This window comes from Ambystoma mexicanum, chromosome 4q (assembly GCF_040938575.1).
Source record: "Ambystoma mexicanum isolate Mex_15411 chromosome 4q, UKY_AmexF1_1, whole genome shotgun sequence".
Lineage (NCBI taxonomy): Eukaryota > Metazoa > Chordata > Amphibia > Caudata > Ambystomatidae > Ambystoma > Ambystoma mexicanum.
The window spans coordinates 1,287,585,654-1,287,604,178 of record NC_090928.1 but is presented as its reverse complement, the minus strand read 5'-3'; the positions used below and the strand labels follow the sequence as shown (position 1 = coordinate 1,287,604,178).

Sequence of the window (18,525 nt, the reverse complement as noted above, 5' to 3'; positions counted from 1 at the left end):
TGTAAGGAGTGAATGTAAACTGAATGGTACAGGGTGGGATTAGCAGTGTGAAGGAAGATTTGTAGCAGATTGGAGGAGTAGTGGAGTGGGAGGGGAAGTAACATAGAAGGGTGGAGGCAAGAACTCGGAGTGAAATAGAGGGACAGGAGACTGGTGGGAGGAGTAAGGGGATGTGTGGTATTAAATAGTGGACAGGAAAGGCAAGCATCTATCGATCCAGTACTCTACAACAACCACCTTGCTCCCTCCCTCTATCTCTCACGCTTGGTACCACTCTTGTACGCACAATACCACACCTGTGCTCTCCTTCACAATCTGTCTCCTCAAAACTCCATTCGACCATCAGTCGTCGTCCTGGTCTCTCATCTGCCATTTCCTGACCTCACCCAAACTGTCTTCATTCCTGGTCACGTGGGTCTTTTTATACTTGGCTTTTCCTTCTTGACCACTTCCTCCCATTTCCCATAGATCCCAGCTTGCACTGGCCAATCGTTTTCTTAATTTTCACCCGGTGCTACGTCAGTGACCAATTCTTTTAAAATCCCTTCTTGGCCCTACACCTTTTTCCGGCATTGCCGTGCTTTGCCATCTTGCTGTCTTGAGAAGTCTGTGTTGTTGCTGGTAATCTAGAGATAACAAGAGGAGTGAGGTTCATGTTCAGTGTCTGTGCTTCGGCTTGCAGAGTTTCCCACTGGGGATGAACTGCATTCTGTAGCCAGTGGTTCTTTGAGAAATATTAAGTTGATTCAGACGGCACCTTGCCTCAAGGTCGCCGGCCCAGCTGATGACATCAGCTCACCGACCACTGATCTCCTGCGGACTGGCTCCCGCTCCCCCATGACCAACGACGCCACCGTCTGTGACGCCGCCAAGTGTGCGTCAGTGTCCAATATTTCCAGGGTCGCTGCAACAGAGCGATTCATATCATAGGGTGAGGGCATGGCCCTCTATCAGATAATACGCCTACGCACTAATTAGGGATCCTAAGTTACTGAATCTGTTTTACACAGTAAGGACTCAGAGGGAGCTGTTAAGGCTCCTCCGACAGGCGCTGGGCCAGGAAGGGACACCATTGAGTCGGTTTCCTCTGTTGGCATACCATCTCCAGTGGCTGCTTCCACTGGACCTCACCACGCAACCGTACAGAGGAATGCACTGCAATCTTGCTGGAGGATATCCAATAGTCACTAGTTCTGATCAAGGTGAAAAAGGACCGAGTTCCTCACCTCTGGATTTGTCTCCCCAACGACGATGAGGCCCTCTGAGGATGTGGTGCAAAGGCAGAGAGCAGATGCCGCTGCTGCTAAGTCCCCAACCCCCAGCATCTGACGTTTACGGACCTTGCTGCTATCATGTATTGGGCATGCTCTTCATTACTATGACTCTGATATTTGTGTGGCTCTGGTACTATTAGTATTTGTAGTTTGGACGGGTAAGAGGATCTGTCGACCATAAAACTGTGAACCTGGATTTTTCTGCTGGACGCTTGTCAAACGTGGTGGGACTTTGAGACTTACTGTGCTATAGAACTTAAGGATTTTTGACCAGAGGGTGGGTCCATAGAACAGGCTCAGCCCGTGTCCTACTTAACAATACCATCATGGCCATTGTGGCGGTTACAAGATTTGTGAGTCCTGATCCGACCAAGTGCCCTCGTCCGCAGAAGGCAGATTGGCGGATTGACTGAGGCCCTCCTCATGTGTTCTCTGTTCAAGGAGCGGCAGCCAAAGCCAGTCCCCTAAAAGGGCCCCTTTTGAGGGTCCTACTCATCTCAGTTCTGGGTCTTCATATGGCGCCTCAGATCTATTCTCCAGATCCACACTCCCTTGAGTTTAGTTTATTTGTAACGCGCACCGAGCTGGAGGCATCTGGGCGCTGTGCTTACAGGTTACAACATAGTACAAAAACAAAGGAATACAACAGCATGGTACTAAAGAGTTACACATATACAGTAGAGTAGTAGAAATATACATCATTACATTTATACCACAAACAAGAATTTACTGTGACAAAAATCTACGTATGTACATGTGTTGGGTGTTCTGACCCACGTTTGGACTATTATGCTACAACATTTGGTGCTGTGGGCTTAGGAAATCCAAGATGGCCGAAAAAGCCCACATGTGCGCCAGAATCTATGAAAACCGCGCAGTTGTGCACACTAAAATGGTTGCCTAACTTGCCACCCACCAGTGTGAGCAGGATGGGCCGGGGTGCCATGAGTGAAATGTGTGCCAAAGGAAAAACCGCACTTTAAAATCACCTTTTGTTTCTCTGAATGCCAGCTCAAAATGCCTATTTGCAACACATCCAAAAATCTCACTGAACACCAGCGGACATCTGGCAGAATAAAGTCTTGTGGGCATACAAAATCTGGAAAGAGGATGAGCCTAAAACAATGTTCATCACACGACTGGCTGAGCTGTGGATTTCAGCAGTTTAAGTAAATTTGGACTGAAAGACACTAAAAATCTAAATGTTTAAAAGAAATGAGTGACCTACTTTTGAGTGTCACATAGGCTGCAATTGTTTAAATGTCATAGTTTTAAACTTAGAATCAGCATTCTAGCTGCATATGTAAAAAATTGTTAGTTATTTGAATGCAGAAAACTGGGGAACAGAAATGACATGTGGCTAAAAACTGGCTTAAAGAGATTCCAATTTTGCCTGGCAACTACCCCCATCAGGAGTGAAACTTGATTCACAAGTAACTTCCCAGGCCTGGCTGTTTCCTGCTGGCCACACTAAGGATATGCCATCTCTCTGATAATTGAATTAAGGGGAGCCCCCACAGAATACAGGAGCTCTGAACAATGCAACCCCCTTCACCCAGGCAGATGGTTTATTGCAGATGTTGTAAAACAGCTTCCTCTTGGCAGAAGCTGGGAGGGGCAGAGTCTCTGAGCTTGGCAGAAACTGGAAAGACTGGTTTCTGTACCATGTGACCTGAAAAGACACATTCCTGTAGCCAGAATATGGTTTTAGAAAAAGATGGATCATTCATAGAGCGGACTTGTGAAAATTATTTAAATGATACCATAATTCTTGTGATTTTTCTGCCCACATTTTAAGACGTGTTAGGACCCGGTGGTATGTTCAGGGGGGTTTTAGCGGAAAAGAGGATATTACTCAAAATGTGTGCATGTGAAAAATCTGACACTTCATCAACTTATGTCCATACTCCTTGCGCACATGTGTGTAAATTTGGGTTAATGTCCGAAATTGCAAAATCAGTTAAAAAGTGCAAATGTTGCCATTTCTGAATGCAATTGATGGGTGCGTGTAATTTTAAACGAATGTGTACCTGTGCAAATATGTTTTTTTTTATCAAATATAGATTGTGTGCAATTTGACAGGGGAGGATCCTCTGACCCATAAAACCTACAGCATCACTCTGACTCACAGTTCCTTCCCCAATCATGGGAGAGGGGAGAATTGGGCCAATGGCAAGTGTAGAGGGGTAGGGTCTAGTGATGCTGCACACACACCCATTTTAAAAACAGATAAAAGCAGACAGACAGGACAGATAGGGACATTCATTTCCATCTGCTGCAGGACGCTCTGCCGTAAAATCCATACTTTACCTCCATCAATCTCTAGAGAAAGCTGTGCAGAAAGATCCAGACTTCAAATCGATCAATATCCAGAACCAGAGCTGACTCAGACCAGACCAGCAGAACAGAGCTGACCCAGATCACTGTGAAGTGCCGAGACCAGACCAGAGTCCAGTCTAAAACCTGACCAGATCCGTGGCGAGGCCTATTTAAAAATATATTGTGAGTACCTAGCAGACTGTGCAGAACCAATCTCTTAGTTAGATTAAATAGATTGAATTATATTATTTTAAGTAGAACTGCCTCCTAACTGTCACCTGTCATTTTCTAGTTGCTAGCTGTCACTTGTCTTTTTGAACTTTAAAATTTCAAATCTGAAAAACGACTTTTATTTAATCGCTCATATCTCTGTGACCGTTTGTCCTAGAGACTTGCAGTAACTTTCATCTGGAAGCTGAGATGTTAGGCTGTCCTAGGACCCCAAAACGATATTGCTAGTCCTTATAGTTCCTCTGTAATCGCGCCCGGCGCACTCGGAAAAATCTGCCGCGATTTGACATTTTGCCGCGATTTGCAAGTTTCTCCACGTGTGAAAACAGAAGTTTTCTTGCTTTCAGTTGCCAAAAATTCGTTTAACCTGCTAGTTACTCCTAGATCCTTGCTAAAGTGAGCCTGGACTAATATTAACTTGATACCACTCACCCTGAACCCCTAGAGGGAATTAAAAGCATTTTAGCATATTTTTCACTTCATTGCCAGCACATATAAAAGCATTTTGGGCCTGTGTTTCCAACTTCTGTAGTCTAAGCTTGCTGGGGTGAACTGAATTACATTGGATTGCATTTCTGAGAACTGTGTGCTTTCCTTCCATTTCCTTGCATTGCATAAAGGGGGGAGGGGATTGCCAGAGAAAAGTGATTCATCATTGATTATAAAGAAGTGTGCTAGTGCCAGACTATCCATTATTGATTACTGCTCAGATTCAGTGTGATATTCAATTATTAAATTATTATAAAGTGTGATATATATATCTATTGTTTAAATTATCAAATAAACCTTTTTACTTGCAAAACAGAACTACTTCTTGGCTCAGTGGGGTCAGGGGGATTCCAAGGGAGGGGTGTTATATAGGGGTAGTCATCCAGAACGCATGAACTGGACATAAAGATATATCAATAAGGGTTTCCATCCAGTATCCCAGACTAGGCATTGACTTAGCTGTAGTGTTGAATTGAATCCTCTTACACATGGCATGTCGTGATTATTTGAATGAGGTCCTGCTCATGGAGCCATACTTTGACCCTTTTCTGGGAAAGTAGGTAAGATGGTTCCTCTCTTATGGAAAGAGGGAGGGCATTCCATTTCTTTGCAGCGAGGACTGGGAAGCTAACCCCGCCTGCTCGTTGTTTGATGTGTGGCATGTTGACACAATGCATCTGGGCTCTTCTAGTAGGCTGTGTGGCAGGAGATGGTATTGGACAGCTAGATGGGGGCCTGGTTAGATGAGCACTTATGCGTGAGGGACAGTGTTTTGGATGCAATTCTTTGGTTAATGTTGAGCCGTTTTAGAGAGTGTCTGGTTTCCGATGTGTTGATTCCTTGGGAAGTTTAATGCTGCTCTAATAGCATTATTTTGCATGACTTGCATTTTAATGAGGTTATGTTGTGATGTGCAAAGATATAGCGCATTACAATTATCGAGATTTGAGAGGACAAGTGCTCTTGCTATTGCTATTGTAATGCAGTTGGCTGGTATGGGCGACTAACAGTAATGAGCTTACAGGTGTAAACTGTTGAGGAAGCCAAGGCGTTAGTTTGTCTTGTTAGGGATTTCAATGTAAATTCCCAAGGTTTTCACAACCTTACAGACTTTATATTACCGTCAATACAGAAGGTGGTGAATAGCACATCCGTTTTGGTCAAGTTGGTTGGTGAGCCCAGGAGGAGCAGATCTGTCTTATCATTGTTAAGACAGAGACCATGCTTCGCCATCCAGGCTTGTATAGTAAGGTAAATGACAAGCGTTTTACTGTCTACAGTGTAGTTACCAGTGATGGGGATGAGTATCTGAATGTCATCCGCATAATTTGTGTAAGTGACACCAAGATAGTCAAGATCATCAAAAAGTAGTTTGGTGAACACATTGTAGAGAGTAGGAGACACACTAGACCCCTGAGGGACACCACAGGTGACTGGAGTGGGGGTGGCAGAGGCTGAAGGTGCAAAGACCCTCTTGGATCTGTTATTAAGGAAGGATTCAATCCAAGCGTTTGCCTGGTCAGAGAAGTGTGCGGCAGATGATGGGTGTTTGCATAACATTTTTTGGTTCACCAGATCAAATGCTGCTGATGGGTAGAGTAGAAGAAGTAAGGCCAGTTTACCCATGTCTTTCAATGGTTGGATTTGAGTCTTATGGTCGATCAGCGCAGTTTCTGTCCCATGTCTGGGTCTGAATCCTGTTTGTCTAAGGCCAAACAAGTTGTTAGATTTGAGGTATTGCTGTATCTGCAGGTAAGCAGCTCGGTCCATAATTCTTTGCTGGAAAGGTACAGTTGCGATGGGTCTATAGTTTGATGGATTGTTAGGATCTAAGGATGATTTTATTAGAAGCGGGAGCACCCACACATCTTTCAGATTGTTGGGTACTATGATGGATTTAAATGAAGTGTTAATGACAGATGTGATAAAGGGGGCAAGTTCCTTCACGGCATCTTTGATAAGAGGAGCTGGGCAGGCGTCACCCTGGCAGTTTGACGATTTGAATTTTATGAAACCAGGATGATGGTTTCAACCTCTAATAGAGAGGGGGCGTAAAGTTAAATTGCTGCTGAACGTTCCTGGTAGAGGTTGCTGGGTTCTGAGTTGAATCAGTATTAAGAGTTTTCTTAGTTTCTATTGGACGTTTGTACTGCAGCTCTGTGTCCTCCATTTATTGGCAGTGCGTCATCGGCCCTGCTAGGCCCACCCATGGCCTCAAAACTGTTGTATCTTTGTACTCTCCAAATCAAGGCCCCTGCATAGCTGATTTTCATCGCCGCTCCAACTAGCGTAAGTCAGCTGCAGTTTGAAAGAGGGCGCCAATCACAACCATCAGCTGTTTGCCAAGCCACGCCCACAGGAAGAGGCATATAAATCGGCGACGCCTTAACCCGTGCAGCGTGAAGCCCGCTGAGGAGTAAAGGGCGTCTGCCTTCTACTGTTTACTGCTGTTTCCCACTGGAGACGCAGGATACGTGGTAAGTGCTGGTCCCTGGATCACATCTTTACTAATTTAAAATATCAACTTTCACTTACTGAATATCCTTTTACTCGAATAAATTGCCAATGAATTCTACAAAGCCTCGTACGCGATTACAAGAAAAACTTGAAGAGTCATTGGTAATTGTAACCAAAAGTACCCATTCACTGGAGTCGCATGGGAATCGCATGCAACACCCTAACGACACTGATTCTAAATTGGTAGTCTCAACGGTCACTCCATGTCCAACAGTGAAACTTAAAAAAGAGGATAAGCCCCTTTTGCAATCTACTATGGAGAGAACTCCGGTTTTATGTCCATCTTTGAAACTTATACCAAAAATTGTAAACATCAAATCAGTAGGAACAAATCCTTCGTCTCTTGAGCCTCAGTCCTCTTTTACTCTGGACCAACGGAAAGATACTCCATTTACATTAACTTTGAACATCTTACCCCCCCAGCCTCTCAATCACCCAATCTCTTCTGACACAACCGCCCATGAGAAACAATGGACTATGTTATCTAATCCGAGTAAACTAATGACTCATCCCTCCATTGATACAACAGCAACCGATCAATCAAAATGAGCTTTATCTTTACCTGCAAACCCCCAAACACAAAGTGAGAGACCTTAAATCTGTCCACGAAGATTCTTGCTTTACACCGAGCCTGCAGGAAAGAGCAAGAGTGGCCAAACAATGGCACTCAATGTATTATCCTACAGACTCCTTAAATTGCCAGAAAAATAAACCATTGTCTGTTCGCATAGCTCGTTTTTCCATCGACATAACGGAAATAGATGCGATTATGGATTCTCAAGAAAAAAGAGCAGAAGTTTTTGGGGAGGCCCTTAATGACATTCCAGATTAAAAAATTAACACATCTACACCAATTGCGACTAAAGGAGCTCACGTGCCCTTAAAATATTTCTCAAAAATGTACTCAAGATTCAATGACTACCCCCAGCTGTCAGTAGTCTCAGAGCTAGAATCCCTCTCTCCACACAAGAAAGTTGACCTCTTGGATAACAGACCTGACATCCCGGAAAGAATTACAACCACGATGCTTGACCTTCAGAACACACTAGTAGGAGTGCTATCAGTGTCAATGGTACCCTTTCTAAAAATCCAAGAAGCCATGGTAGACGCAACTAAAGATCAAGCAACCTTGCTAGCCATGATCATGACTAAGCAAACTCAACTAGGTTTCATTGGAACTATACAAGAGCATCTAAACTATGATGCAGAAACCTCTAGGACATGACAAAGCCGCCTTGCTGAAGTTGCAAGATTAGACCGAGCGGACAAACAGAACCTGAAGGACACAATATCTATAATTACTAAGAAATTGATGGATGAAAAAGTAATAAAAACATCCACACGTGAGCATCCAAATGGATCAATCGACCAAACAAACTGAAACTGAGACCTTAGTGCACGCAGATGTAACTAAACTAGATCAGACAACGCAATATGAAACTCAAACTCACCCTTTAGGATCATTGGACACATCATTACCATCGAGCCTAGCTAAAGCCGAACCGGCACTATGTACCCCTTTTGATATCTTTGACTTAACTAAACGAGGTCATGTGGGCAACGAACAGACTATGAAGAAAAAAAAATAGACAAAAAAAATAGACACAAAAAAAACTCAAACAGGCTCTCGTGCATTCCTGAGAAAAATGCAATCGGTCCAAAAGTCTCTTTCACAAAACATAACTACAACCTCAAAACAAATTACCCAAAATCATCCAACCAAAGAACGTGTTGAATCGAGCCTACCAAATAGAGAAACAACATCCATTCTAACTCAACAACATGACAGCCCGGCGGATGAACCACTTGATGCTCTATTAGCTGTGATTAGTCAAGACACATCTACTCAAATAACAAAGACTCTGGAAGCCGGGCACACTAGAACTTCGGCTGACGCTACTACTCATAACTCCATAGACTTGCAGGATGACCTATTGATAGTGCTTGACGAATGCTATGAGACATCTTCAGACATTTCTCAGATTACCCCAAATAACTAGAATACATCAAATAACATCTCCTTCGTGTACTCAACTGTGTCAAATTACGAATCTTGGTCGTCATCAGAATCACAAAAAAATCCTAAAACCAAGGTGTTAAGTAGTGAGCCGGAGACACCAGAGTATTTTGACAAATGATATTTATTTCTTGATATTACTTCAAGTTGCAAAAAGGGAGGTTATGCAAAAATCTCAATTCGAAATGAACAGTGCCAACCAGGCTTCTCAATCTCTTTTTAAAACGTGACCGTAATCATAGGTTCAGGTTTACCTCTAAGAAAACTTCGTTCGTGCCGTGCTGAGCGGTTTCCTTCACACACTCGACTGAGCACCCCGTTAGAAAGAGTTTCATCATATAAAGTTCCTCCAATCTTCTTGCCGTCCTTGAAGTGAAAGGAAAAACTCAAACTCCAGTATTTTTATCACCTTGTGAGCAGTCCCTCTCCTGTTGACTGTGCTCTGCGCTGTGCATAGTGTTGCCTGCCGTCTCGATAAGGGTTCGTCCTGCGGAGTGCCCTTCTTCCTCTAATAAGCCCACCGGTGTTGTGAGCTGGTCTCTTCCCACTCGGAATCCACGCCGGCCGTCGCCTTCCACTCCTGCAAAATGAGACACACGTTGAGGTGTTTAGTGCAGCTTTAAACCCTTGGGCCACTCCTCCTCCTCCCCAGCAATTAATCACAGGTGCTGCCTCTGGGCGTAGTACAGCCGATGCTAATTCCCCTCCTTCCTGCTTCACACACTCTGAATCGGCGTTAGTTTTCACCCTTAACTGGGAGAGTCTATTCATATATGGAAATGTGGATTCCCTCCTTCTTTCCCTGTTTTCTTTTCCCCGTTGTTGGCTTTTATTTAAAAAATGCATCTGTTGAGGCCTTCTGGGAGTTGTAGTCCGTGTCGTTACTGTATCAATCATTTCGCCTGCTATGTGGTGTGAGGGCTGCCCCTTTGTACCGTTTTGTTCTTTAGCATTTCTCGATAACCTGTCCGCTGCTACAGGTTCTCTATCACACAAGGACATACTGCCCGACCAAGACGAAACACCACTCATCAGACCAAACTTTATTAACCCGGCGAAAGCATCCTTTGCATTCAGAGTAGCCTTATTCCCAACTGCGACAAACTCCGAAGACCCTGTAATTATGAATAGAGCCAGGAATGGACCAAAGAATTAACCATGCGTGACATATCCCGATGAACAGCGGTCTGCCCCTCCCAACTTGGTCACAAGAAAAATCCACTTCAATCATTGATTACATTTTTACCTCAGAGGGGATACGAAAATTTATCATTTCTACTGCCAATCATCCCCAATCTAATAGTGACCATCACCAGCTATCAATATCATGGGATACACTACGATCTCAGATCCCACGAATGACTGTACCAGACCTTGAACTGAATAACGGCTTGAATAGACTTAGAATTAAAAAAAAATCAGATGCCTGGTTTAGTTTCAAAATTTGAAGGTTCACTACTGCAAGACCAACCAAAATTAAATTACGGCTGGATCCTAGAGAAATATCATCAACCGCTCTGAAGACATAGCAACTCAATGAAACACAACCAGACGCATCATTTCAATATTGAAATTAAGTTGAAGAAAAAACCTCTTCAGAAACGAATACGTCTCTTAAAAAAGCAGAAACAAACACATTTTGAAATCAAAAGAAAAAAAGAAAAACAAATATTCTAATTCGATAAAATCAATTAAAGCAATAATGCAGCAAAATGATGCAGAAGCAATTTTAGCTGCCCTGAAACAGAAAAACACAAAAGAACTATGGTCATTGCTAAATGAAACTCCCAAAGCACCACACATGATCCAAGAAGTAGATGCTCACGCATGGATCAAACATTTCACTAACCTATATTCACTAACCTATATAAACCAACTCCAGATACTCTGATAACCGAAGCAGAGAAAAGAAACTGCTCTTGGGACCTCACCTGGGAAAAAGATCATCTTAGAAACACCATCTTGGCTCTCAATCCATCTCGAGCCCCGGGTCCAGACGGAACTATCGAATGCCAATTTGAAATCCGCACCAGAAGAATGGGCCACCTTTTTCTCCCAACTTCTTCTACTCATTGGAAGGACAAAAGAAATCCCTCGAACCTGGACCCTGGCTATTCTTATTCCGATCTACAAAGCTGGTGATAGAAAAAATCCGGAGAACTATAGACTCATAGCGCTCCTAGATCCCCTAGGAAAACTTTTCGCGGGATACCTCCTAAAAAAAAAAAAACATCTGAGCGGTTGAGAATAGTAGGCAAGAAAAAAGACAGACTGGTTTTGTTAACAAAATAGGAACCAATGTCAATGTATTGCTGTTGAACATGATAAAATATGAAGCGATCACCAAGAAACGGGTATATGCCATCTTTATGGAGCATTCGACTCTGTCAACAGGCAAAACCTGTGGAACAAACTAACATCATGGGGTTGCCCACCGTGCATGCTGAATCCAATAAAACAATTGTATTCGAATACTTCTATTCAAGTCCGGCTAACCAAGGATGGTGTGACGACAAAACCAATCCCTACCTGGAACGGCCTGAAACAAGGTTCCCCCCCTTGAACGCAGGCGTATATAAACTGTATACCTCAGAATTTGGGGAAATGATCAAAGACCCATCTGTGAATCCTCCGAAGATCAATAATGAACCGTTGCAAACCCTAATATATGCTGATGATATAATCATCCTAGATAAAACTGTGCCAGGCCTACAAAAGTCATTAGACAAAGTTCAAAACTTCATGATAGAAAACGAGTTGCATATAAATATCAATAAAACTAAACTGATGAAACTCGACCCAAAAAAATAAGAACCGATAAAACCTAAAGATACATCTAGAAACCGAACCCATCGTGAAGGCAATTAAATATCTGGGTGTACTGATAAATCCTGCTACAAACAAACAAGAATGGAAAGATCACCTTGAGGGTAAAGCCAGATCTCTTGCCAGACAAGGTCGCTTCTTTCACCTAAAGTTTGGAACCTTTTTCAATAAAAGCCTCAATCGCTATGTACAAGCAAAAAGTGGTGCCCATCCTTACCTATGCCGGCGAAACATTGATCAACAAACAATAAAATGGCCCCACTACGAGGCGATATTTTGGAGGAAAACATTATCCCTTCCCAGATCATTCCCTATGCCAAGAATCCGATTTGAACTGGCTCTTCAATCTTTGCAATTATAGTTCTTTGGAAACAAATGGATCTATACAGAAAAATAATCTCCCAAGAGCTGATACCATCGCTTGAAATACTGAAAGAAAAAAAACAAGCTTTTCAAGTCACAGCTCTTTCTCATTGGATTTCTAAAATTAAACAAAAAATGCAAACAGAAGAAATTGCTGAAGAAATGCTGCTAAATAGACTGCAACATGTGAAACGCAAAATTCGGACCAATGACTGGATTAAAACAATCACCGAACAACTCAAATATAAACGCCATCTAAAATGTGAATCGGATACAAGGGCTCTTCATGAACTTCCAGGCTACCTAAATTATTTTCCGGACCGCATTATCCGAGATTTCTTTTGGCGCTTTTGCCTAAACATTCTACCAACCCGCGACTACTTAACGAAGATAGAAAAATCAGATAATAAAACCACTGACTGCCGCTTTTGCAAAGCAGAGAATGTGCGTGAAACACTTTCATTTGATCATGGTCTGCCCGGCTTTAAAAGAAAAAAGAGATCTATACAAAGACTTCTTTGGAATATCCCAAAAACAAATGACCACTCAAGAAAGATGGCAAAAATTATTGGACAGACGCCTAATCTTCACAGTAATCAAATTTTGGACAGTGATTATCAACAACAGTAAACTGTATGATTTGAAATGTAATGACAAAGCTTTATTCACCCTGAAATGTCAGTTAAGTGCAAAGTGAAAAGTTTGTAAAATCAAACAAATCATTTTTTAATTAAAATAAAGTTTCTATTTTGCTTTGGAGCAATGTAATTTTATCTTGGAGTGCTTTCTGTATGTTAGTGCACCACAGAGTATCTCTGGTACAGGTATCCGGTGATGGGGCTGGTGATTCTAACTCTTTCAAAATGTTGAAGAGTTCCTTTATGTTGGACTTAGCTTTGGTTATGCGGTCGTTATAGTTGTCTTTTTTTGCTTGCACAATGGCTACCTTGTAGTTAAATGAGGCTGAAATGAAGTTGTCCTTGTTTGCTGGAGACTGGGTGCTTTTCCATAATGCCTCAGAGGTTCTCTTCAATTTCCTAAGAGACTTGAAGTGTGGGGTGTACCAGTTGTTGAGGTGTGCTTGGGGGGCTAGGGGGTGGTTAGATTTACATAGTTTAAGTGGTGCTATTGTGTTAATAGCCTTGAAGATAGTGTGATTGTACAGGTCGACTAGAGCCGTGGGGTCTGAGAGAGCTATGCTGGGGTTGATCATTGGTTGAAGTAATGGTATTTATTAATTTCTCAATGGTCAGATTACATTTATTTCCGGTCATGGCTGGAGCTTGGTTCCGTGTCGTAGGTAGCAATGATTCTTTAATGGTGAACAAGATTATGTGGGGGTCGGTCCAGGCTCAAGGGGTGTTAGAAAGGATGTCAATATTGCAATTTAGGTCAGCTAAGCAGTCAAGGGTTCCACCTGTGATGGGGGTAGGTTCGGCGATGCTGTGAGTAAATCCTAGTTCAGTTATTGTGTTCTGAAGGGTACAGGCTTTAGAGTCTTCGGGGTCTTGGAAACCTAAGTTGAAGTCACCCACGATGATGACTTGTGAGGAGTTTTTGGTGTTGGTTGATGGCAGGTGTGAGATGACCTTTTCGAAGGTGGTGGACGGTAAATTAGGTGGATAGTAATAGTTGATGTCGGTGTGGTGGTAAGTTTGATAGATAGTTCTGCTGAAGGTAAAGGTTGGTTGTTGACATTTCTTGGGCCTTGTGCGGTTTTATATATGCTGGTTTTGAGGACCAAGATCCAAAGGTTGTACTTTGGCGCTGACCAGGTGATCCTAGATATCTAATGAGTGTTCATTTCCACACATAGTGTTTGCAACAATTGTTTTTATTGCTTGCAAACTGCTTCAAACATAGGTTGTCACTCTTGTGACAAACACTTTAGTTGGTCAAGGCTTACATAGAGTCCAAAGTGTGCAATAACTTTGGTTTCACTACTGCCGACATGTGTTTCAACCCTTTAAGGTTTTTCTCAAGGCAAGGTTAATGTAAGCATGGTCCCGGATTGGTGTGGTGTTAGTCCAATGCAAGCTCGAGTACTGGATAGTACTTCTTGCCGGATGGGTGCACGTATTGTCTTTGGTCTCGCGGTGACCTGCTGTAGTAAGCTACTACAGCAGATCACCTACAGCAGATCACCGCGAGACCAGAGACAATACGTGCACCCATCCGGAAAATTCAGATCACTACTTTAAAGAGAAGAGACTTGGGTTTTCATGTTTCTGCTACCAATGCCATTGCCAGGCAGTCAATAGAAAACTTCAAGGAGGTCATGGCTATGGTACTGGTGACTCTTCTTAGCGACAGTAGGTGGTACAGATGGGGAGGCCAGTGGCACTGCGCAAGTGCAGAGCCCATGAGACACAGTTGCTTGCTGCCAGTGTGAAGTAAAGGGCTTTTGGGGAAGAGGTCTGCCAAGAGATGCTGAATGCTGCCTGTGCTCCATTGTGGGTAGGTAATGACCCTGGGGCCGGAGGGTTGTGGCAGGTAAACTCTTGTATGAGCTTCTCTGGTGATGCGCACTGTGTCCCACCACCATAGGGTGATTAATATTGATCTGCTTCCCTCTAAGTAGGTGGGGGTGCGGACAACTGAATCGTTCACTGGGTTCACAGTACCTACTCTAACCGTAAATTAGTGTGAGCAAAGATTGAGGATGCAATCCGAGGCTATTACTATATGCAAATATCTACAGACCACTGCCAGTATCTGTGTTTGTGATCAGGGATGGGTGGTGCTTTATCATACTTACGGACCCGTGGCTGTCTCAGCCACTCGCTAGAAGATGAGTGAGGAGTCCACTGAAGACATTTCAAAAGTTGGCAACATTGGCTCCTGCCTCTGAGGAATTCTGGATTCATTGTAGAAGATGGTTTGGAGCCTGCTGGCTTCCACTCCCAATGTTAATACTGTTTAACATTGGCTTCCGATTGGGTGTAACATGTGCATGGTTTCACTCTGGGGCACCAAGTTATGTCTGGCCTCCCATAGCGGCGCAGAGAGACATCCTTGTTGGCCTAAATCCATGGTTCTGAGGCCTTCTATGAGGTTATAGCTCCCCATTGTGATGTAATATGTTGGCTGAAGATGCAGCTGTTTATATAGCCTCGGTGCTGTTTTACTCTTAAGTTGAAACCCACACACTATTACAAGAAATAGACCATGGAAGCCGTATGGTGCTTGCAGCCGTTGGATGACTGAAGGTCCAGTCCCAGAGACGGGCATTTAAAAAAAGAAAATAAATCATGAGGCAACTTGAACAAGGAAGACATTCCCGTGAGAATTCACATTGGCAAATAAGGCAGTGTAAGAAATGTTCACGGTGAAGGATGCAAGACTTTGATCACTTCAAAATTTTGGAAAGAATCTTGGACCGTGTGTGGGTATGTTGTATTCAACACTGCCTTTGAATCGTTACTTGTCTGGGATTCCATTTCATCCGAGCCATGAGGGCTCTGCAGCCAGCCATAGGTTGGAGCTCGAGTCTCGATGCATTTCATGCAATTAGCAAGTGTAAAAGGAAACACACATATTGGCCAGTAGTACCGATGTGAAGGAGTCCCATTTCTTAGATATAATGCTGGGATCGCCTCATTCTTGCCTTCTTACCTGGCTGGTGGATGGCCACAATGTTGGATTTTTATGGCAGTACGTTGGTCTGGTGAAGCAACATGGAATGCTGTTTTTCTCTTGGAGCTTACATGAAGCGGCATTCTATTTTCAGAACAACTCAAGAAGGAGCATATCTTTGGTTATTTTTCAGGAGACTGGTTTACTTCTGACCTCTTCCTTTGTCATGTGCAGCCTATGACACATGCATCTTAAACCGAAACGGACCTTAGGGTAAGTGGTTTGGTTTTGTGGTAGGTTTCGGGGATTTAGAACTTATGAAGAAGACAAACTGTCCTGCAGAGTGGGCAAACCCGTCACCCCTTCCATAAATCCATTTTCCTGAGTTAGCTGCATCTGGCTTGCTAATGTTTGATTTAGCTCCTGGAAGGAACAACACCAGAGGATGTGCACTCCTGAACAACCCCAAACTATGTGCATAAATGCTGCATTGTGTTTTGTGCTTGTGAGCTTGTTTGCTCGGTTGTGTTCTGCATTCTTTGCAGTGTGACGTAGGACCTTTTCAAGATTTAATAATCTTGTAACTAGCCTTCGGTGTCAACTTGCGGGTTAGTGAGCAAACCCTATCCTACTTGGCCACCTAGTTCTTTACCAAACACACAATGCCCATTCATCAGAAATGCGGCCAGTAACAAGTATGTGTTGGTAATTAACTTGGTGGCTTTGCATGCCTGCAACTTGAAGCCTAATAGAAATGAATCATCCGGCTTCTCTGGAAAGCCCTCCTAAGTTAGTCTATTGGCACCCCTGATTAGTGCATATTGAAAAACATGGTGCCAGCATGTCATCCAGGGTTTTGAATCCTTTGATTCAGTAGATTTCTTCCATTGGTATCATTTCATCCCTACATCTTTGTAGCAACAATAGATCCTAGAATCCTGGCTTACATTTAAGCCATTCCTTTTCTGGTAAAATCTTACTGAGTGGCTTCCCTCTAGTCTCTTGCATAAGGGCATGTTTTCATGTCCTCAACAGTTTCTGAAGGTGTGGTTCCTTAGTCAGCCCACTAAGTTGCCTGAAATGTCTAGGCGAGATATTTATGGGTTACCTTCGTTCTCCATCCTAGCATATTGGACCTCATCACTGCTGCCCCATGTGTTCCAAACATGTGTTCCAAATGTGTTCCAAACGCTTGTAAGATACCAGAAGACTGGTGGCCTGACTGCCTGAGAAGCCATGGCTGGTAGGCACAGAGCAGCAACCGTCTCATCTGTTGGCCTAAGAAATCCAAGAAGTCTGAACTCCCAGAATGGAGAGGAGAGCGAACCTGAAGGTTTCAAAACTGTAAGAGTAAGACAAGGTAATACTGTCAGTCACCAAAGGAGAAATGGTGTAGTCCCATAAAAGAAAATGTGTTGTGCATAAGACGAAGAAAACCAAGACTTGAGAATCTAACATATATAGCCCATGGAGAGGCTTGAGAACTCTATTCTATGGAAGTATTGAACTTTAAGAAAATTGTGATAAACCTTCCCAAGAACTCTTTTGGAACTTTGTGAAACTGTTAAGAATCCTGTTTCCTGGGATAAAAGACTTGAGGATTGAAAAGCGTTCTAAAAACCTGCTTGGCGAAGGAATCCAAGGTTTGTGCCAGGCAGAAGTCCTAGGCAGAGGCCTGGTCCTGGTCTCCTTTTTTGTTTGGCTTTCTAAAGTGGTAGGGCCAGTTATTTAGTTAGGATCCAGACCTTTTATTTTGGACTTCTAACGTGCACCCTTTGCTTTAGTTTATTAGGTAGGAAACTTCGCTCCTACCGATAGGCATAGTTATTCATTTTTCTTTTAATTTTAACAAAACCTTTGAAAATGTCATTAACTCCTCCGACTCCTGGTTCGACACTGCCCATTGTTTGACATCTTGTGGCTGGTGTTAAACATTCGGGTTTAGCCGAAAACAAATCTCAGATTGGTCCCAAGTAATTCAAAGTCCTGATACCTCCCCAAATTGTTCAACACTCCGCAGGATGTTGGCAAGATTCTCTCTAGGTCACCTGACTTGTGGCATTTTGTCGTCAATATACAGTGTGTTAGTAGATGCAATGCCTTAATTTACCACACCCTACCCCTACCCTGCCAGTACCCCCTGGATAATCCTGGCCATCAGTTTTAGAGCAAAGAGCAGACGGCCAGTAACCCTACCTTATGTCTCTCTGTAGGTTAAATGTCTGTAATGTCATACCATTAGTCTTAATCAATTCTTAGGGCTGAGGATATGGTAGCTCCTTCAGGCTTATCAGATATTTTCAAAACCCCACCTTTTCTGAGGGGACCCATGAGGTAGCCACAGGACACTGTTTACAATGCTTTCTTGACGTTCATTGCCAAAACCCCTTTGCTCTCGGTTTGCTGCCTGGACATTTGTCCGCCGTTGAAGGTTACAGGAGCAGGGATGACCTGCTATGAACGTTCCTGTTCCAGGAAATGTAAATGTTTGACAGGGGACTGAATCCTGTTGGCAATAACTTTGGCCAGTAGCTGTTTATGTGCATACATGGACTAAAGACCTATACAAACCACATCTCGTAGGATCCCTGTTTGTTTTGAGCTGCACCAATGTACTGGCTCGCTCCTTTGAACTAGGCAGTCACCCCAACTCTCTGACCTCTCAAATGCCCTTTTAGCAGTTTGGGAGCTATCCATGAAAAGTATACAATTCTACAACCAGCCCAGGGGCCTTCCCACCGGGCTCAGTTTCTGGATCACCAAATGTATCTTCTCAATCATTATTGGGATCTTTAGGATTCTCTGCCACCTGCTCGTCCATTGGCACTAGTTAATCTTGTCGTTTGGGAAACTTTTTGGTGGTATAGCTTCTCATAAATGAACCTTGACAACTCTTGTATACCATGCTTCCCA

The 18,525-nt window shown here is 43.2% G+C and overlaps 1 protein-coding gene and 1 long non-coding RNA gene across 5 annotated transcripts in view; one reads left to right on the top strand and one right to left on the bottom strand.

Moving 5' to 3' along the window:
* PPP2R5D (protein phosphatase 2 regulatory subunit B'delta) overlaps positions 1-18,525 on the top strand; it is a 741,061-nt gene that overhangs the window by 196,832 nt on the left and 525,704 nt on the right. The window lies entirely within an intron of this gene.
* LOC138468377 (uncharacterized) lies at positions 8,954-15,025 on the bottom strand. Its single transcript, XR_011268248.1, has 2 exons — positions 14,795-15,025; positions 8,954-9,427 (listed from the first exon to the last, which is right to left on the bottom strand). It is a non-coding gene; the product is annotated as an uncharacterized lncRNA (long non-coding RNA).